Genomic DNA, 20434 nt, shown 5'->3' with positions numbered 1-20434 from the left:
CACATTTGAACATTTTTTTTTTTTTTTCAAGGAAGAGCAGCACGTTTTGTACTACAGAGAAATAGGGCAGAGAGTGTCACTGACAGAATACATGACTTGGGGTGGAGATCATGAAAACAAAGGCGTTTTTCGTTGCGGCGGAACCTTCTCACGAAATTTCTATCACCAACCTTCTTCTCCGAATTCGAAAATATTTTGTTGACATCTACCTACCCAGGGAAAAACGATCATAATAATAAAATAAGGGACATGAGAAGTCTCACAACAAGGTATAGGTATTTGATTTACAGATCAAGAAAGAGCAGAGAAGCTTGAAAAAATGGTTCAAATGGCTCTGAGCACTATGGGACCTAACTGCTGAGGACATCAGTCCCCTAGAACGTAGAACTACTTAAACCTAACTAACCTACGGACATCACACACATCCATGCCGGAGGCAGGATTCGAACCTGCGACCGTAGCAGTCGCGCGGTTCCAGACTGTAGCGCCTAGAATCGCTCGGCAAACTCGGTCGGCACAGAAGTTTCAGTTAGTACTTTGATTTCACGTTCGTTTTATTTTTCAACGTGAAAGGAAGAATTCCACAGTTTTTTCGTCAAAAGGCTTCTTTTGTGCAGTACAGCTAGGCCTTGAAGATATGACATTTTGACACTTCATTTTCATATCTAGCAGCTGCTGTTAGCAAAATACTTCAATTTTCCCTCGAATTATTAATTTAGATTGTCTTAATCACCCTGATTATTTTACAGAAGTTAAGACTTTTTTTCAGGGCTAGGTATCACGCAGTTTGATATCCTTACACAGTGTTGTTCGGCTATGAAATTTAGGACAGAAATCCATTGTGTTTTCTAGGGACTCTTGTTTCTGCTCCGCTCAAACATTTGAGCGAAAAGTACGGAAATATAACTCTACGTGTAGAGAACGGCGTTAACTGTCTATGTTTGGTTTAAATACTTCAGGGTGGAGACGAAATTTTGAGATATATTTTCCTCATCGAGACAAAAATCGTTATTTTCGGAATTTTTAAACAGAATGTTTTCTAGAATAAACACAAAATATTTCATAAAAGTACTCGGTTTCGGTTAGAATAAGGCATCTTCAGTTCGTGAGGAGGAGCAATAGTATGTTTCAGTATTAGAAGCAAACGCTATCATTGAGACGTTTTATTGAATGATATCATCTTCACGAGCACTGCATAGCTCAACCAATACTTTTTTATCAAACCTTCACACGTGATGGGAAAAATCCACAGTCAACAATCAGAATAATACATCCAGAAGTAATAGTTGTTACGTACAAACACCATTCTATAAATTCCTCTTGTTTGTCGTAATGGGCAAGTAGATTGCTGAATATTTAAAAAATTGTGAAGGCAACAGAATGTAACAAACTTCATTGAGTCGTGAAATGTTCTTCGTGCTTGGATATAAAGATAATTTCCATTTCAGCACAACCGGACAAAGCATATAGGAGTAAGTTACCTAGTGTCTGTAAATAAAGAAACATTACGCAGTGCATTTCAGAAAACACATTTGAATGTCGGTTGCTTAAAAGGAGATAGTATTTTGCCTAGAAAAGAGAAACGTCTATCTTCACATGATGGGATTTGAGAGCGTCAGCACTGGAGGTTATCGAACCTGTTCTTTAACGTTCCACGATATTTTTCCTTGCCTTGGTCTGGTTCCTACAACTGCCACGGAAATATGCCATCAGTGGGACGCAATGCAGGATTTTGATATCCCCATGCTAATAGTGATCGGTTTCAGTTGGCATCAGGCGTCTTCAGTTTGTGACGAGAAGCTATAGTATGTTTCAATATTAGAAGCAGGTGCTGTCATTGAGACATTTTATTGAATGACATTATCTTCAGGAGCACTATCGTACATCGTCATTCACATACCGGATGGCTGCAATTGAAGTGCAGCTATTCACAAAAAAAAAAAAAAGGCTCTCAGCAGTATGGGACTTAACTTCTGAGGTCATCAGTCCCCTAGAACTTAGAACTACTTAAACCTAACTAACCTAAGGACATCACACACATCCATACCCGAGGCAGGATTCGAACCTGCGACCGTAGCGGTCGCGCGATTCCAGACTATAGCGCCTAGAACCGCTCGGCTACCCCCGCCGGCTCACAAAGCTCCAGTTTCGGCTGTAATTATCGTATGACAGCGAAACGTGGTAGATATGTTAATGCGTTAATGCGGAACCGGTGTACGCTGGAAAAATATTAGTTACAGTTTTGACCAGCAGGTGCAAATCTGGAGCTGTGAATGGAAGAAAGATGTATAGAATACGTTTTAAAAAGGACGTGGACAGAAGTGAGAAAGCATACAGCTGATTTCATTACCAACTGTTGCTTACAAGAGTTCCTTCAATATGAGCACCGGAGATGTCGAAGAGTTGCTGCTGCCGTAAAACGAAATCATCCACAATTTATGTTGTTGTTGTTGTCTTCAGTCCTGAGACTGGTTTGATGCAGCTCTCCATGCTACCCTATCCTGTGCAAGCTTCTTCATCTCCCAGTACCTACTGCAACCCACATCCTTCTGAATCTGCTTAGTGTATTCATATCTTGGTCTCCCTCTACTATTTTTACCTTCCACACTGCCCTCCAATGCTAAATTTGTGATCCCTTGATGCCTCAGAACATGTCCTACTAACCGGTCCCACCTTTTTGTCAAGTTGTGCCACATACTCCTCTTCTCCCCAATTCTATTGAATACTTCATCATTAGTTATGTGATCTACCCATCTAATCTCCAGCATCCTTCTTTTTATTTCTTTTCCATAGACTTTAATACCTACACCGAATTTTTCTTTTGTTTCCTTTACTGCTTGCTCAATTTACAGATTGAATAACATCGGGGAGAGGCTACAACCCTGTCTCACTCCCTCCCAACCACTGCTTCCCTTTCATGTCCCTCGACTCTTATAACTGCCATCTGGTTTCTGTACAAATTGTAAATAGCCTCTCGCTCCCTGTATTTTACCACTGCCACCTTTAGAATTTGAAAGAGAGTATTCCAGTCAACATTGTCAAAAGCTTTCTCTAAGTCTACAAATGGTAGAAACGTAGGTTTGCCTTTTCTTAATCTTGCTTCTGAGATAAGTCGTAGGGTCAGTATTGCCTCACGTGTTCCAATATTTCTACGGAATCCAAACTGATCTTCCCCCGAGATCGGCTTCTCCCAGTTTTTCTATTCGTCTGTAAAGAATTCGCGTTAGTATTTTGCAGCTGTGGCTTATTAAACTGATTGTTCGGTAATTTTCACATCTGTCAACACCTGCTTTCTTTGGGATTGGAATTATTATATTCTTCTTGACCTCTGAGGGTATTTCCACAATTGCTCGCACTAATTCAGGCTGTATCTGAGCAACGCTTTCCTGTACTCTGTCCTTCAGATCACTTAGAGAGCGAACGTGTACCCGGTAAACGTAATCTTTTAGACATCCCGTGAGCCAAAAGTCACATGGATTCAGAGCAGGTGATCGTGTAGGTCATGCATCTGGAAAACCTCTGTGAGAAAACACATTCGTTGAAGGTTGCACTAAGGTTGCGAGCGACATGTGTTGCCCCGTCTCGCATGAAAACAGTGGTTTCCATGCAGTTGCACTCTTCCAACGCAGGAAATAAGAAGAGGTCTCGAGAACGAGCAGACGTCACGGCACGCCTGACAGTCCCTTTGAATGTATTCTCTTCAAGGAAAAACTGACTGAGGATAAAAGTTCTTGTGAATCTACGCTTTCCATTTCTGGCATTTGCCTTACAAAGAGGGTGGCGTTCCGACCTCCTTGGTCAGAAACAGGAAATGGAAACTATTTTTAATTTAATTCTGCGACGACACGTCCCAAAAAGGAAAATGATAAAGCTAAGTGCATTTGCATATGTTAAAAAAATTCAATTGTGTGTGTAATCTTATGGGATTTAACTGCTAAGGTCATCAGTCCCTATGCTTACACACTACTTAACCTAAATTATCCTAAGGACAAACACACACACCCATGCCCAAGGGAGCACTCGAACTTCCACCGGGACCAGCCGCACAGTCCATGACTGCAGCGCCTTAGACCGCTCGGCTAATCCTGCGAATATGTATTTATTAGTGTCGATAGAGAGGAAACTCCGCGACTTGTTTGACATATGCATTGCACCTGTGTCTGTATGTTACTGTAAATGTAGCGCAGGGCAGTAATTCCAAATTCTTTAATAAATGCGCGCGATATGTGCACGTGAAAAGCCAATACTTTATTATTAATAAATTATTTTCTGCAGAGGATCCTTTCGCCGAAGTAAGACGTTTCCATAAAATACACTGATGGAAAACAATCTCACCACCAAAAGCAAAAATAATAATAAATTCAGAGTAACGAAATTTCTGGAACAGATTTTCCTAGATAAGATATTTAAGTGATTAACATTACAAGATCACAGGTTAATGTAAGCGTGAGATAAGACATTGCAAATGTGGAATGCTGGCACATTAACAAACGGTGTAACTGCCAGAATGTTGAATGCAAGCGTGTAAACGTGCAAGCGTTGTGATGTTCAGTTGCTCCATGTCAGTTTGTGGGATGGAGTTCCATGACTGTTGCACTCAGTCGGTCAGAACAGGTATTGGTAATGCTGTTTGTGGATGACTCTGTAGTTGTCGTGCGATGATGTCCCTCATGTGCTCGATTGGAGTCAGGTCTTGTGATCGAGTAGGCCAAGGCAACATGTCAACATTTTGTAGAGCATGTTGGGTTACAACACTGGTATGTGGGCGAGCGTTATCCTGTTGGGAAACACTCCTTGGAATGCTGCTCACGAACGGGGCAGCATAACAGGTCGAATCACCAGACTGACGTGAATTTTTTGCCGTCAGGCTGCATGGTACAGCCACGAGAGTGCTCCTGGTGTCATATGAAATCGCACCCCAGATCTCAACTCCAGGTATAGGTCCAGCATGTAGCATGCAGTCAGGTTGGTTGCAAGGACCCCAACTCACCTCCTCCTAACCACACAAAGCCATTATTGATACCGAAGCAGAACCAATTTTCCTCAGGAAACACAACAGACCTCCACTCTCGCTTGACACCACTGAAGTCGCAAATGGGGTCAGAGGAATACACCCAACAGGGCGTTTGGCTCACAGATGTCCTTCAAGCAACCTGTTTGTAACAGTTCGTTATGTCGCTGCAGATGCAGTACGATGTGTCAGATCCACACGCCGAATACAATGTATTCCTTCTCAGTTAAGTAGCCGTCCGGAACACGGTCTTCTTGCGACTGCACATTCTCGTGTCCACCGATGCCAGAAAACATGTACAGTGGCTACATTCCTGCCAAGTCTTTCTGCAGTATCGCAGAAGGAACGTACACCTTCTCTTAGACGTTTTATACGATCTTGCTCAAACTGAGTGAGGCGTCTATGACGGCGCGTTTGTCACCTTAAAGGCATTCTAGATTAACAACTTACGGCGGTACCTAATGGTTACTGCTAGTGTACTGGCTCTAGCTAATCAACAGTCCACACGAGCGAACCTGTTGCTGCTTTGCCTGGTATTGCTCCTACCGTAGGTACTTGGGCTATGCGCGGCTCTATTTGAAAGATTAGCTGGATGTAGTCGTAGGGACAAGTTCCGGACTTCTGCTCCTTGACAGAAGCGTTTTTCGGTTTTCTTTTTAACTTTGTTCTTCGCTAACACGTGCGACTGACCAATTTTAAACCAGCACAGTTTTTAATAGCACTTGCAATCAGTATTCGAATAACGGGACTGGCAAAATAGTAAACTGTTCATTAAATAAATACCCAAGTATGACAAAATATGAGATATTCGTGCTGTATTCATTTGCTGTGTGACTGAGGTGAAAACGATATTCTGACAAAAATTTGTGTAATAAAAAGGTAAGAAAACCGTAATAAACGAATAAATAAAATAGATACAAAAACGTAGATTTCAGGATGATAGTTATAGTGCAATGCTACTCTCTGAAATATCTTGTGTTGAAACTGCATGGAGCGTTTAAAAGCTGTTAATTCAGAGGTTCATTGTGAAAATATTTATTCACTATGAAATACTAACTTCTGCAGTTTCAAAGACATTGAAATTTTGCTTTGTCACTGGGGGTCTGAGACCGTAGTTGTATTCAGATTAGCTTTAACAGTTGTCTGTAAATTGTTACAGATTCTGAAAGAGCTGTGCGTAGCCTTCTTTCACCTTATCTGACACTCCCCTATTATTGACGCCTGTCCTGCACAAAGGCCACGTGAGTAACAGGTGTACAGATTCCCAGCTTTGCGATTTACCCATTTCTGGCGACGCCGCTCGTCTTGGTACCGGACCTTTTGCAGCGTGCCATGAGCCTTGGGTGTGCCAGCATTCGGCCACGCAACAAATTCGTCTTACCTCGTACCAGTACGGGGTGGCTGATTAGCGCGCCTAAATACCATATCTGGTCTCAGAGGTAACTGACGCTCACGACCATGACAGCGTCCTCTTACGGGTGGTGCTATCGCCACTCTTACGCGACTGGACGATATCTCAATAGACATCATCATTCAGAGGTAGAAACACGCCTACCAGCTTTCGTTTATGTCGTCCATCTATTTCTTGGTATTGCAGTTATTAATCCGCACATCATCCGTCAATGAAAACGTACACAATATCTTTGTGGTGAGCTTTAGAGTGTATACCCTAGCTTTTTATTCCGTTTTAAGCACAGTATCTCAACGACCGACCCAGTTGTCTTCTTCAGATTCTGCGAGTTTGGTCGACCCCTACCCTTCACTGAACTCCAGCCAGAATGCCTTGTTTGTGTTTCGCTGCTATTTATAGCTGAGTTCTGCACCTGGCACCTGCTATATCGTTTTTATTTTCACAGCCCGCACTCGTATTCCGTAAAAGACACATCCAGCGTTTTCCAGCTCTAGTTGATGAGATGGCCAATGAGGTCCTCGAAAACCGACCGTCAGTCCCCAGCACTGTTTCAAACTGAAACCCCCGTACCTGTTTATTAGGTACTTTGTATCCCAGGTGGACTAATTATAAAAGAAGAGATTCTCTGTGCAGTACCGAGGAGGAAAGGGATATATAGAAAACTTTATGTATAAAACGAACAAGAGTATGGAAAAAACGTTAACATGTTGGGGAAAACCTCCAGTGGCACTAGAGGGAGTTACAGAAAAATTGTAACGGGATAATGAGTTTGAACTAAAACCTAAACTCCATCCGAACAGGCCTCGAAAGGGCCGACGGTACCGACCAGTCGCCGTGTCGTCCTTAGCCAACAGGCGTTACTTGATGCGGGTACGGAGGGGCATGTGGTCAGCACGCCGCTCTGCCTGTCGTATGTCAGTTTACGAGACCGGAGCCGCTTCTTCTCAGTAAAGCAGCTCCTCAGTTGGCCTCACAAGGGCTGCATCCCGCTTGCCAACAGCGATCGGCGGAACGGGTCGTCACCCATCCAAGTGCTAGCCCAACCCGACAGCGCTTAACTTCCGTGATCTGACGCGACCGGTGTTACCACTGCGGCAAGGCTTTTGGCAAAGAGTTTGAACTACATCCAACAAATTATTGACAGCAGCTGATGTTAGTGTTACTAAGAGAGCAAGAAATTGGCAGCGGAGATAAACTCGTGACTGGCAGCATCAAACAAGTGAGAAGAGACAATAAAATTCTTCTGGGTATAAGGCTGTAATGTCAATGTTTAAAATTCCCTGACGTTCCGGCCACTGTTACAAATGGTCATCCTATGGGTGTTATTGCAAAAGGGAATAAGACCCTGGCGATGGCCATTTATAACAGTGGTCGAAACGTAGGAAAATTTTAGCCATTTACCATGTGATTAAATACTCAGAAGAATTTTATTGACTGTGGCAATGGATACAGAAGCCTACACTTGTAAGTCACAAGAATGATGACCATGTCGAACCACTAAACTACGCTAACTCCCGAAGCTTCCACATGATTTGTCATCTCCTACTAACATGTTGTTGTTGTTGTTGTTGTGGTCTTCAGCCCAGAGACTCGTTTTGATGCAGCTCTCCATCCTACTCTATCCTGTGCGAGCTTCTTCATCTCCCAGTACCTACTGCAACCTACATCCTTCTGAATCTGTTTAGTGTATTCATCTCTTGGTCTCCCTCTACGATTTATACGCTCCAAGCTGCCCTCTAATCCTAAATTAGTGATCCCTTGATGCCTCAGAATATGCCCTACCAACCGATTTATGCCACAAATTTCTTTTCTCTACAATTCTATTCAATATCTCCTCATTAGTTATGTAATCAACCCATCTAATCTTCAGCATTCTCCTGTAGCACCACATTTCAAAAGCTTCTATTCTCTTCTTGTCTAAAACATTTATCGTCCACGTTCCACTTCCATACATGGCTACACTCCAAACAAATACTTTCAGAAACGACTTCCTGACACTTAAATCTATACTCGATGTTAACAAATTTCTCTTCTTCAGAAACGCTTTCCTTGCCATTGTCAGTCTACATTTTATATCCTCTCCGAATATCATCAGCTATTTTGCTCCCCTACTAACATAGCTGAATGAAACTGGGACTTTACATACAAAGAACTGCTACAGCACAGCACAGAAGATAACTGGCAGATATACGCTGCGAGACGAACAGAAATGGAACTTTTATAAAAGTACCGCGATTTATGATGGTCCTGTGAACTTTACAGAAGGCGGGATACGGTTCTTCAAAGGCTGTGTGATCATCACAGACAGCAAAGCATCTTCTGTAAAGTGCCCTCACACTGTCCACCAGCACGACTAACAACTGTTGAACGTTCGTTGGCGCATGTAGACATTTTGCAGTACATCTCCCCAATGCATCCCACCCATCCTCGATGGGATTTTAGTCGATGGAACGGGCAGGGTAGTCCGTTCAACGAATATCCTCGGTTCCTACAGCTTCTCCACCTGCTGGCACGAATTGTCATCCATGAAACTGATGTTCAAATGTGTATGAAATCTTATGGGACTTAACTGCTAAGGTTATTAGTCCCTAAGCTTACACACTACTTAACTTAAATTATCCTAAGGACAAATACACACACCCACGGCTGAGGGAGGATTCGAACCTCCATCGGTACCAGCCGCGTGGTTCATGACTGCAGCGCCTGAGACCGCTCGGCTAATCCCGCGCGGCTGATGAAACTGAAACCAGGGCCAAATGCACCCATGGGAAGATGGACATGGTGAAGGAGCACGCAGTCACAATCGCGTTGGCCTGTGACTGTACAGTGTCTGAAGATTAGAAGCTCAGTGCGCCCGCGCAACATTACATTACGTCACACCATAACATCTGAACCACGGAAACGACCAGGTTCGGCAGTTTTGCTGGGTGTATTACGTGTTCCCACCGCTCGCCATATGACGATACGTCCACAACTAATACTCGGAATGTATCTGTTCTCATGCGAGAAGAGCACGCGACCTGACTCTTCGTCGAAACAGCACTGCTCTTGCCAGCGTCGCAAACGGTGCGCCGATGTGCGGTTGTCAACGGAACGCAATATGCTGCTCGTTGGGCGAAGAGAGAAACCACCATGAAGTCACTGTGCCACTGGAAAACATGAGATTACGTGCCTTAAATTCCCGTTAAATGTTGTTGGAATTGCACACGCTGTTCCGCCATATGACGATACGTCCACAACTAATACTCGGAATGTATCTGTTCTCATGCGAGAAGTGCACGCGACCTGACTCTTCGTCGAACCAGCACTGCTCTTGCCAGCGTCGCAAACGGTGCGCCGATGTGCGGTTGTCAACGGAACACAATATGCATCTCGTTGGGCGAAGAGAGAAACCACCATGCAGTCACTGTGCCACTGGAAAACGTGAGATTTACGTGCCTTAAATTCCTGTTAAATGTGGTTGGAATTGCACACACTGTTCGTTGTCAGTTCCTTCTTGCCTGTTGCACAGTCGGTCGGGGTGGCCGAGCGGTTCTCGGCGCTACAGTATGGAACCGCGCGACCACTACGTCGCCGGCTCGAATCCTACCTCGGGCGTGGATGTGTGTGATGTCCTTAGGTTAGTTAGGTTTAAGTAGTTCTAAGTTCTAGGGGAGTGATGACCTCAGAAGTTAAGTCCCGTAGTGCTCAGACCCATTTGAACCATTTTGAAACTGTTCCACAGTGAAGCTGTGCTGCTGTAGTTAGAGTTGCGCTATACCAGAGCCACGGTTTTAGTAGGTTTCATGCACTGCATGAATGACACAGTAAATGGGAAGATTACTGGTAGTGTTGGTAATTAAAGAAATGTAAATGAATGTGTAAGAGAGAAGCCGGAAACTGACAAGTCGTCTTTGTTTTATGTTCGTTTGATTGGTTTGCACATCATGAGAACTGTACGTCATTTAGCGTTAGTTCATTGTGTATTTTACATCTTTACTTATATAAATTGCGCTTATTAAATAATGAAATTTTGTTGATCGCATAAATTCTGAACTTTTATGTAACCAAAGCAATTACTTTTGATGTAAGTACAACTTAGCCATTGACAAAAAAGAATTTATATCATTACTGTTATTATTTTACACTCAGTAGATCGTTCTTCGTCATGATCAACTGGAAGAATTTCTTATTACTGATAGATGCGAATGTTGAATGTTGTTTATGAATAACAGAAACAAAAAAAAAGTTTCAAATGGTTCTGAGCACTATGGGACTTAACTTCTGAGGTCATCAGTCCCCTAGAACTTAGAACTACTTAAACCGAACTAACCTAAGGACATCACACACATCCATGCCCGAGGCAGGGTTCGAACCTGCGATCGTAGCGGTCGCGCGGTTCCAGACTGTAGCACCTAGAACCGCTCGGCCATCCCGGCCGGTTTAACAGAAACATGCTTTATGTACATTTGATGAAGTATTCAAGAGATATCTGTCATATTTTTTAGTTTTCTTTCTTATTTTGCCTTTTTGCTGAGGAAATTGCGTTATGTAGCGCTATGTGATAAATATGTATCGTTTCATTTATTTTTACTACAATATCCCTCTGTTTCACGTTACAAATCAACAATTTTCGAATAGAATCTGAATTACAGACGGACATTTTCTATTTTGCTATAAATACCCCACATTTTAAAGGAACAGACCAAAGGATAAGTACGTAAAACAAAAATGTTTCGCACATTGGAAAAAATGGAAATGAAGTCCCATGCTTCTTTACAGAGCGTAGGGGAACGATGCGGGAGACCCGCACCGCCTTACTAGGCAGGGTCCTAATGGAGGTGGTTTGCCGTTGCCTTCCTCCGACCGTAATGGGGATGAATGATGAGTTTCGTACACTACCTAGCCCTTTATACATCCTTACTCAGTTTCTTGACGGTTCACCAAATCCAGTTTTTAGGGGAATTTAGTAAGACTCTGATCGCATACCTGAAGAAAGAAATCGTTATGACCTAACGCCCGATACGTATGCAACACTCCTAACATAGAAGTAATGTCGGTGCGAACTTAACCGATGAAGGCTACTAGGTAAAATATCGTAGTCTACGGTAGCCGATGATAGTTTTGCAACTCAAGCTGTTACTGACCGTGGTCGACCACCTCATCTCCTTCGAGTAGCAATGCCTGTGGTTGGCAACTCTTCTTCCCATGCATTTAAAACATAGCTGCCAGCAATACTATACTTCTGGGCTACACTCGTCACATATCGTTCACCTTTCCCGATTATTCTTTCTCCTCTGAAGTCATCCAGATGTTGTCTCCAGGCAACGTTGCAATGATGGAGAGCAACGCCACAGAGCACGATAACTGCTCACTGATTGACACAAATTCTCTTTCTTCGTCCCTCCAGCTGCGTCACATTGCAGTGCCTGATGTATTTGGCGCTATAGTCACGTTTACGTCCTGAGCATGTCAACACGCTCCCGCACTTTCATTCGGTTTCAATGAGTAGTTAATACGTTACGTTATCAATCTCGGCCTTAAATTTTGCTGAGTAGCTACCGACAGCGAGATGTTGCCTCCTCTTCTTCGCCTCCACGTTTGTGCGCAGACCGCCGGTGGAGCCGCAGCGGCTGAGAGAGAGAGAGAGAGAGAGAGAGAGAGAGAGAGAGACAGAGAGAGAGAGGAGGGTCCGTGGCGCAGAGCGGAGCGGGGATCAATGCTCGCTGCGCCCACGCCTATTGTTATGCGCCGCTGCAGCCGCAGCACGCAGCACGCCTCGCATCTGTGACTCTCATCTGCTGCAGTCGATATGGTGGCCAGCAAAATCGTACTGTCCGAACACGAGGCGCTTTAATCGTAACGGCCGTGAGCGATTGAATTAGGGACAGCTGCAGTGTCGGCGACGGAACTTCCCGCCGCGTAGTGAAGAGGCGCCATTCACCATATCACGTGACTGGGATATTGTTAGCCGACTATCGTGCGCAAGTTGAACAACACCAGGAATATCAGGGCATTTCGTCGTAGCCATGCCATGCTCACCTGTGCGCGTCATAGGTACACTCCGAGACGGAACAGGCACTGGACATTCATGTACCGGACATTCACTGGACTTTCGGCGTGTCTACATCTACATCTATATCCATACTCCGCAAGCCACCTGACGGTGTGTGGCGGAGGGTACGCTGAGTACCTCTATCGGTTGTCCCTTCTATTCCAGTCTCGTATTGTTCGTGGAAAGAAGGATTGTCTGTATGCTTCTGTGTGGGCTCTAATCTCTCTGATTTTATCCTCACGGTCTCTTCGCGAGATATACGTAGGAGGGAGCAATATACTGCTGGACTCTTCGGTGAAGGTATGTTCTCGAAACTTTAACAAAAGCCCGTACCGAGCTACTGAGCGTCTCTCCTGCAGAGTCTTCCACTGGAGTTTATCTATCACCTCCGTAACGCTTTCGCGATTACTAAATGATCCTGTAACGAAGCGCGCTGCTCTCCGTTGGATCTTCTCTATCTCTTCTATCAACGCTATCTGGTACGGATCCCACACCGCTGAGCAGTATTCAAGCAGTGGGCGAACAAGCGTACTGTAACCTACTTCCTTTGTTTTCGAATTGCATTTCCTTAGGATTCTTCCAATGAATCTCAGTCTGGCATCTGCTTTACCGACGATCAACTTTATATCACCACTCCATTTTAAATGACCCCTAATCCGTACTCCCAGATAATTTATGGAATTAACTGCTTCCAGTTGCTGACCTGCTATATTGTAGCTAAATGATAAGGGATATTTCTTTCTATGTATTCGCAGCCCATTACACTTGTCTACAATGAGATTCAATTGCCATTCCGTGCACCATGCGTCAATTTGCTGCAGATCCTCCTGCATTTCAGTACAATTTTCCATTGTTACAACCTCTCGATATAACACAGCATCATCTACAAAAAGCCTCAGTGAACTTTCGATGTCATCCACAAGGTCCTTTATGTATATTGTGAACAGCAACGGTCCCATGACACTCCCCTGTGGCACACCTGAAATCACTCTTACTTCGGAAGACTTCTCTCCATTGAGAATGACATGCTGCGTTCTGTTATCTAGGAACTCCTCAATCCAATCACACAATTGGTCTGATAGTCCATGTGCTCTTACTTTGTTCATTAAACGACTGTGGGGAACTGTATCGAACGCCTTGCGGAAGTCAAGAAATACGGCATCTACCTGTGAACCCGTGTCTATGGCCCTCTGAGTCTCGTGGACGAATAGCGCGAGCTGGGTTTCACACGCCCGTCTTTTTCTAAACCCATGCTAAATCCTACAGAGTACATTTCTAGTCTCCAGAAGAGTCATTATACTCGAACATAATACGTTTCCCAAAATTGTACAACTATTGAGTCTTCAGTCTTCTTACTTCTTTGATGTCGCGCGCCACGTATTGCTCTCCTGTGGCAGCCTTCCCATCTCAGAGCGGCAAATACATCCAACGTCCTCAGTTATACCGACGAAAACAAATCGTGAACTGTGCGACATAGACGGAAGTTAGTAGGCGTGCTTCTACTGACGGACGATGTCTGCTCAAATTTCGCGTCAGTCGCGTAACAGTGGCGCTAGTGGTTGATGTTACTTAAGGCTGCCTTAAGTGCGACAAAGACGCCGTTATCAACGCCTCACTGAGTTTGAACGAGGTCACGTGATAAGGCTACGCGAAGCTGGATGTTCATTCTGTGTCACTACAGACAGACTCGGTAGGACCGTAGCCACTACACGTAATTGGTGGCAGGAGTGGTCGCAAGAACATCGGACTCGGACAGCCACGTGGCGCTATCGGCAGCGAAGGCCACCGTGTCCGGCGTATAGCTCGGACGCACGTACTGCATCTGCAGCAGTAATTTTAGGAGCAGCGGGGACCACAGTGACACAACGAACTGTTACAAATCGGTGACTTCAAGGACAGCTCCAAGACAATCTCCCGGTAGTGTGCAATCCACTGATCACAAATCAACGCCATTTGCGACTTCAGTAATGTCAAGCGAGAGCTCGTTGAAGGCCAGGATCTGTTTTGTTCTCTGACGAAAGCTGATTCTGCCTCGATGTCAGAGAGGGCAGTGTGCTGTTTAAAAAGGAGGCGAGTTGAGAGACTGAAACCAACCTGTTGGCGTGCTAGACACACCGGACCCACACCCGGAGCTATGGTCTGCGCTGCGATTTCGCGTGACAGCACTTTCGTGGTTATCCCACGCACCCTGGCTGCAAAACTTTAAGTCAGTCCGGTGATTCGACCTGTTGTAGTGACATTCAAGAACAGATTCCAGGGGGTGCTTTCCAGCAGGATGACGCTCGCCCACAACATGCTCTACAGATCGTCGAAATGCTTCCTTGGCCTACTCGCTAACCAGATCTATATGCAATCGAACACATTTGGGACACCATCCGACGGCAGCTCCAGGGTCATCCGCAAACAGCATTAACCGTCCCTGTACTGACCGAATCAGTGCAACCGGAGTGAAACTCCATCCCACAAACTGACACCCGGCACTTGTACAATACAATGCATGTACGATTGCATGCTTGCAGTTTACATTTAGGCGGTCACCGTGGTTATTAATGTTCCAACATCTCGCATTTCCAACGTCTTATCTCGCGCTTACATTAACCAGCGATCTTTCAATTTTAGTAACTTAAATACGCTGCCCAGACTAATGTATTTCCGGAGTTTCGGTACCCTACATTAATTATTTTTTGGTGTTGCGTTTTTTCCGTCAATGTACCAACTGGATTTATAACGATGTCTGTTTTTCTCTACACTTTTCATCCTCTTCGACTCCCTCTAATAATTACCTTCTAACTTATTCCTTGATACATTATCATCCAGTCCCTTCTCCTTGTTATGTTCGCCATAAGTTCCTTCTTTCACCGATTCTATGTAGAAACTCTTCATTCCTTACATTACCTTCATTCCTTATGCACCCTATCAACAGCCTTCGGTTTCATCCCGTCCCAGACGCTTGTCTTTTGTGGTTTTCTCGATGATTTATGATTCACCGTCGTACATCGCTGAGCTCTAGACACACGATATCAGAAATTTCTTTCACGGATTAAAAGCACGTGGTTGATACCAGTAGACCTCATTAGACCTCATTTGGCCAGTGCTTGTCTACTTTTGATGTATGCCTTGCGGCATCCGCCGTATTTTACTTCGCTGCCAAGGAAGCAGAATTCCTTAAATACATCAACTCCGCGGTTACCAGTTTTACTCTTTATCTCATTTCCGCTACGCCTCAGTTGTTTCCTCTTTATTCGGTATAATCTTAATTCATATTCTATACTCATTAGACTGTTCATTCCATTTGAGATGAAGGCCAAAAGACGGCATCCACGTCTCACATCTTTTTAATCCGAACATTTCGACCTTGGTTCTTCGTTCTTATTTTTCTCTCTTGGCTTGTTACTATTTCCATCATCTTTCACCATTCCACACTGTCGAACACTTTTTCTACGTAGGTAAATTATTTTGAAATGTCGTGATGTTTCTTCATTATTCTTTCCATTATCAAGCGCAATGTGAGAAATGCCGGTCTGGTGAATTCAACCTACCTGAAAACCAAATTGTATCTCGTCTAACAGCTCCTCAACTTCCTTTCTTATTCTTCTATATACACATTAAGACAAAAATCACACATTAGCAATAAACTGCTATGGGTCGCATGAGTGTTTTGTAAGCATTGTGCAGTGACTGCATTTTGCCAATACCATGCCAATGAACGGAATCGTGCCAGCTGATTTACCTACAACTGATCCTATGTGATGACTTTACACTCTAAGACCAAAGGAAAAATAATAAAAGAGAATAAAATAAGAAAATAAAGCTGTCGCACAACGAAGGTTCAAATGGTTCAAATGGCTCTGAGCACTATGGGACTTAACATCTGTGGTCATCAGTCCCCTAGAACTTAGAACTACTTAAACCGAACTAACCTAAGGACATCACACACATCCATGCCCGAGGCAGGATTCGAACCTGCGACCGTAGCAGTAGCGTGGTTCCGGACTGAGCGCCTAGAACCGCTAGACCACCGCGGCCGGCCACAACGAAGGAATTATCCAAATGTGACGGATATCGGTGGATTAAGGTGCATGGACAGACAAATAAATGATAACAGTTTCAGAAAAATTGATTAATTTTTTTCGAGAGAAAGAGCTTCACAAATTTATCATGTCGGTAGCGCGTTGGTGAACCTCTGTCCCTTACGCAAGCAGTTATTCGGCTTGGCAATGATTGATAGAGTTGTTCGCCGTCCTCCCTGTGGGATATCACAAGAAATTATGTTCAACTGGCGTGTTAGATAGTCAAAATTCCAAGAGGGTTCAAGGGTCCTGCGCATGATGATCCACATGTTCTCAGTTGGCGCGACATCGGGCTACCTCACTGGCCAAGACAGGGTTTGACAGTCACGAAGACAGCAGTAAAAATTCTCCCCATGTGCAGACGAGAAATAACTTCCTAAAATGCAAGCGGGGCGTAGGATATCGACGTATCGCAGAGCCGTCAGTGTGCCGCGGTTGACAACGAAATGGCCCCTGCTGTGGAAAGAAATGGTACCGCACATCATCAGTCCTGACTGTCGGGCGGATTGCGGCCGACAGTCAGGTTGGTATCCCACCGTCGTCTGGGGTGTCTCCAGACGTCTTCGGCCTGCAATCTCATTGGCTGGAATAGAACCGTCTTCAGTGACGACCAGCGAAGACGTGCCTGAAGACGTCCTGGAGAATGGCGGGATATCAACCGGGCTGTCACCCGTAAAACAGCCCAACAGCCAGGAGGCCTTTGGCTGTCATCCGCGAAATCCCTACAGTACAGCGGTACGTCCACCGTATTCTACGCCCCCTTTTGCTGCCCTACAGGGCAAGCCATTCTGGTCTCACACTTCGCAAGATAATGACCGTCCGCACACGGCGAGAGCTTCTACTACTTGTCTTCGTGTTTGCCAAACCCTATCTTAGCCAGACAGGTCTCCGGATCTCTCCTGTATTGAGAACGTTCCGAGCATCGTGGGCACGACCCTCCAACGATCTCAGGATTTTGACGATCTAGCGCGCCAATTGGACAGAATTTGTCACGATATTCCGCTGGAAGACGCCCAGTAACTCTTTCAATAAATGTCAAGCTGAATAACTGCTTCCATGAGGGCCCGCGATGGACAGACGCGTTAACGACATGGTCAATTTGTGAAGCTCTTTCTCTTCAATAAATCATCCAAAATGGCTCAAATGGATCTGAGCACTATGGGACTTAACATCTGAGGAAATCAGTCCCCTAGAACTTAAAACTACTTAAAGCTAACCAACCGAAGGACAACACACAGATCCATGCCCGAGGCAGGATTCGAACCTGTGACCGTAGCAGTCACCCGGTTCCAGACTGAATCACCTAGAACCGCTCGGCCACACTGACCTGCTTAAATCATCCAATGTTTCTAAAATTGTGATCATTTGTTCGTGTGCACATGCACATCACAGCTACAGATTTCTCTCCTATTTGGATCATATTTGGAAAATTCCTTTCTGGTGCGTGCGTCTTTTTTTTCTGTCCAATCGTACAAAGGGTGTACCGCGAGTACCTCCACGAGAGAAAAACTGCCGCTTTTAGTCAGCAGTTGTTGCGAGATTAGTGACTTCTTTCAATTTTTGCAGAATCGAGAGTCCGCAATGAAAATAGATCACTCGGCAATTTGGTCCTGGACTGTAAAATAGAAGCAGCATGGCCTCCTCATTATTGGGAACAGAACGACTGCCTCAGACATGTGCTTATGACAACGCGTTCTATAAAGCGCAGAGATTTTTATGAAAGCAAGTACACCATGGTTCAGTGCTCGAAACATGGGGAAACGTCACGTGCTCTGATCATTCCCAGTGCACGTGGGTATGAGGTACTAAAACCACATAATGTGATACATTATTTTTAGCTAGTGGAGCCATTGTAGTGGATGAGAACGGATAATCTATAAAGGCAACTTTGGGAAAAAGATTGGTTAACGATAAGAGTTGACCTTGTCTTTAATAAATATTTTCTACAGAAAATTTGAGGCAAAACCTGTCTCTCACAACTGCAAATATATCGCCTTTTCCCTTAGATCGTCGACATGTCTTGTGTTACTTCGTTTTATATTTCAAGGTACAACTTTTGAATAAGACATCTTGACTGCGTAATACATGAAAGTTTCCGTCCTCAGAGGAAGATTTTCTTCGTAAGCCGCAAGCTGATGCAAGGAACTCCACCGTCTCGTTTCCCCTGACTCATTGACGACTCACCCTTCCTTTCCAGCGAAACCGAGAGTGATTAGTCATCAGCACATACGCGTTTGTCATATTCCAAAAACAACAGTGCGACTGGGCAGAATGTAGACTATTAATATCTGTATTGAATCTAACACGTAAATAAAACTGATCTGTGAATTACTTCAGAGAGCTTAGAGTAAGCCGAAGATGTCGCGAACGACATCTTTTATAAAATTATAGAACACGATTTACGAACACAGTTCGAAGTTCGAAGGTCTCCTCTGTGAGAATCAACATGGATTCCACAAACATGGATCCTGGGAAAGTTTTCCTTCTGCTCGTCTATAAGATCCACAGTTCCGTAGACAACGTCGCCGAGGCTGATGAGGTGTTTGTTAACTTACAGGGTGCATCCGATACGGCTGCGCACTGTTATTAAACAAAATGTAAGCTTATGAAATATCGAAGCAGATTTGTGAATGGATTACGAACTTCACAGTGAATAGGTTGCGACACATCTTTCTTACGAGAGGCAAGATATTCAGACATGACCGTAATTCTGAATGCCACAAAGGAGCGTTGCAGGGTTTTTTACACTTCACAATACGTATTTTATACAGGCGGTTGTCTGCAGATCTCACGATACTCTGAAACTTAGTTTTTGGTCTCTAAATGTCGACATTAGCAGTATCGGATTTACTAGTGTTACTATTAAAATTACTAGTCTAGCGTAGGACAACATTCTCATTTTTAGCAGCTCAAGATAAACATCGTGTCATATGAACTCTATTTCAGACATATATTACAAACAATCTTTTGTATATGTATCGTAGTACACGTTACTAAAAATAAATGGTGGCTAACCACTTGAATTGGAACAGAGTATTTTGTATACCATTCGTTAGTATTAGTGAAACAATCAAGCTAGAGTCACCGCTAGCATCCTACACACAGTGGTCTGCAGATTGCACGAACTTCCTTTTTGGCGATGAAGAGACCAGATCGGCTGCCTAGGATCTATTTTTTAAAAGTCATAGTCACACATCAGTGTAGGGCCACATTCTCATCTAATAATGTAATGTAATGATTTTTTTGTGGGTGGCTTAGAAACGTAGAAGAGTGTTAAAAATGTACTTCATATTGTGAGAGGTGGTGGTAGAGACCAAAAGTAGACAAAAATTTGCACCACACGTGGGCTGTAAAATGCATACCTTAAAAGCCATGAGCACCAGCTCGTCTTCCCTATTGTGAGACACATGTCTTCTACTACAATCTCATTGGCCATCTCGTTAACCCGGTCTTAACCCCTTGGAATTTTGGTTGTCGGGACTTGAAATCTATGGTGTATGTGAGCCCCATTAACGATGTATAAACATTACAGGACAACGTCATCAGTGCCTCCGTGACCAACCTGGAGTTTTTCAGAGAGTGTGTGATTTCCGAAGACGTAGAACAGAAACATGCCTTTGTTTGAGAGGCTACCATGTTGTACACCTTGTTTAGCGATGCCGCACAAGAGCTGGCGCAATGTGATAGCCAGCAGATTTTATTAGACGTTCTTCTGTTTCACAATAATAGAACGTTATGCTGTTGTTTGTCTATTTGTTACTGCATTCTGTACCAGTTCGTAATAACAAAGAACTTGCGTTAGGAGGGATGTGTTTCACAATATTGAAGATGAGAAAGTGCTCACAGCTGTTAAGCAACGCGTTTGGAGCCCTTTTATTCGACTTTTTTGTTTCGAACGACCGTTATTT

This window comes from Schistocerca americana, chromosome 2 (genome assembly GCF_021461395.2).
Source record: "Schistocerca americana isolate TAMUIC-IGC-003095 chromosome 2, iqSchAmer2.1, whole genome shotgun sequence".
NCBI classification, from domain to species: Eukaryota; Metazoa; Arthropoda; class Insecta; order Orthoptera; family Acrididae; genus Schistocerca; species Schistocerca americana.
This window is presented reverse-complemented; position numbering follows the sequence as displayed.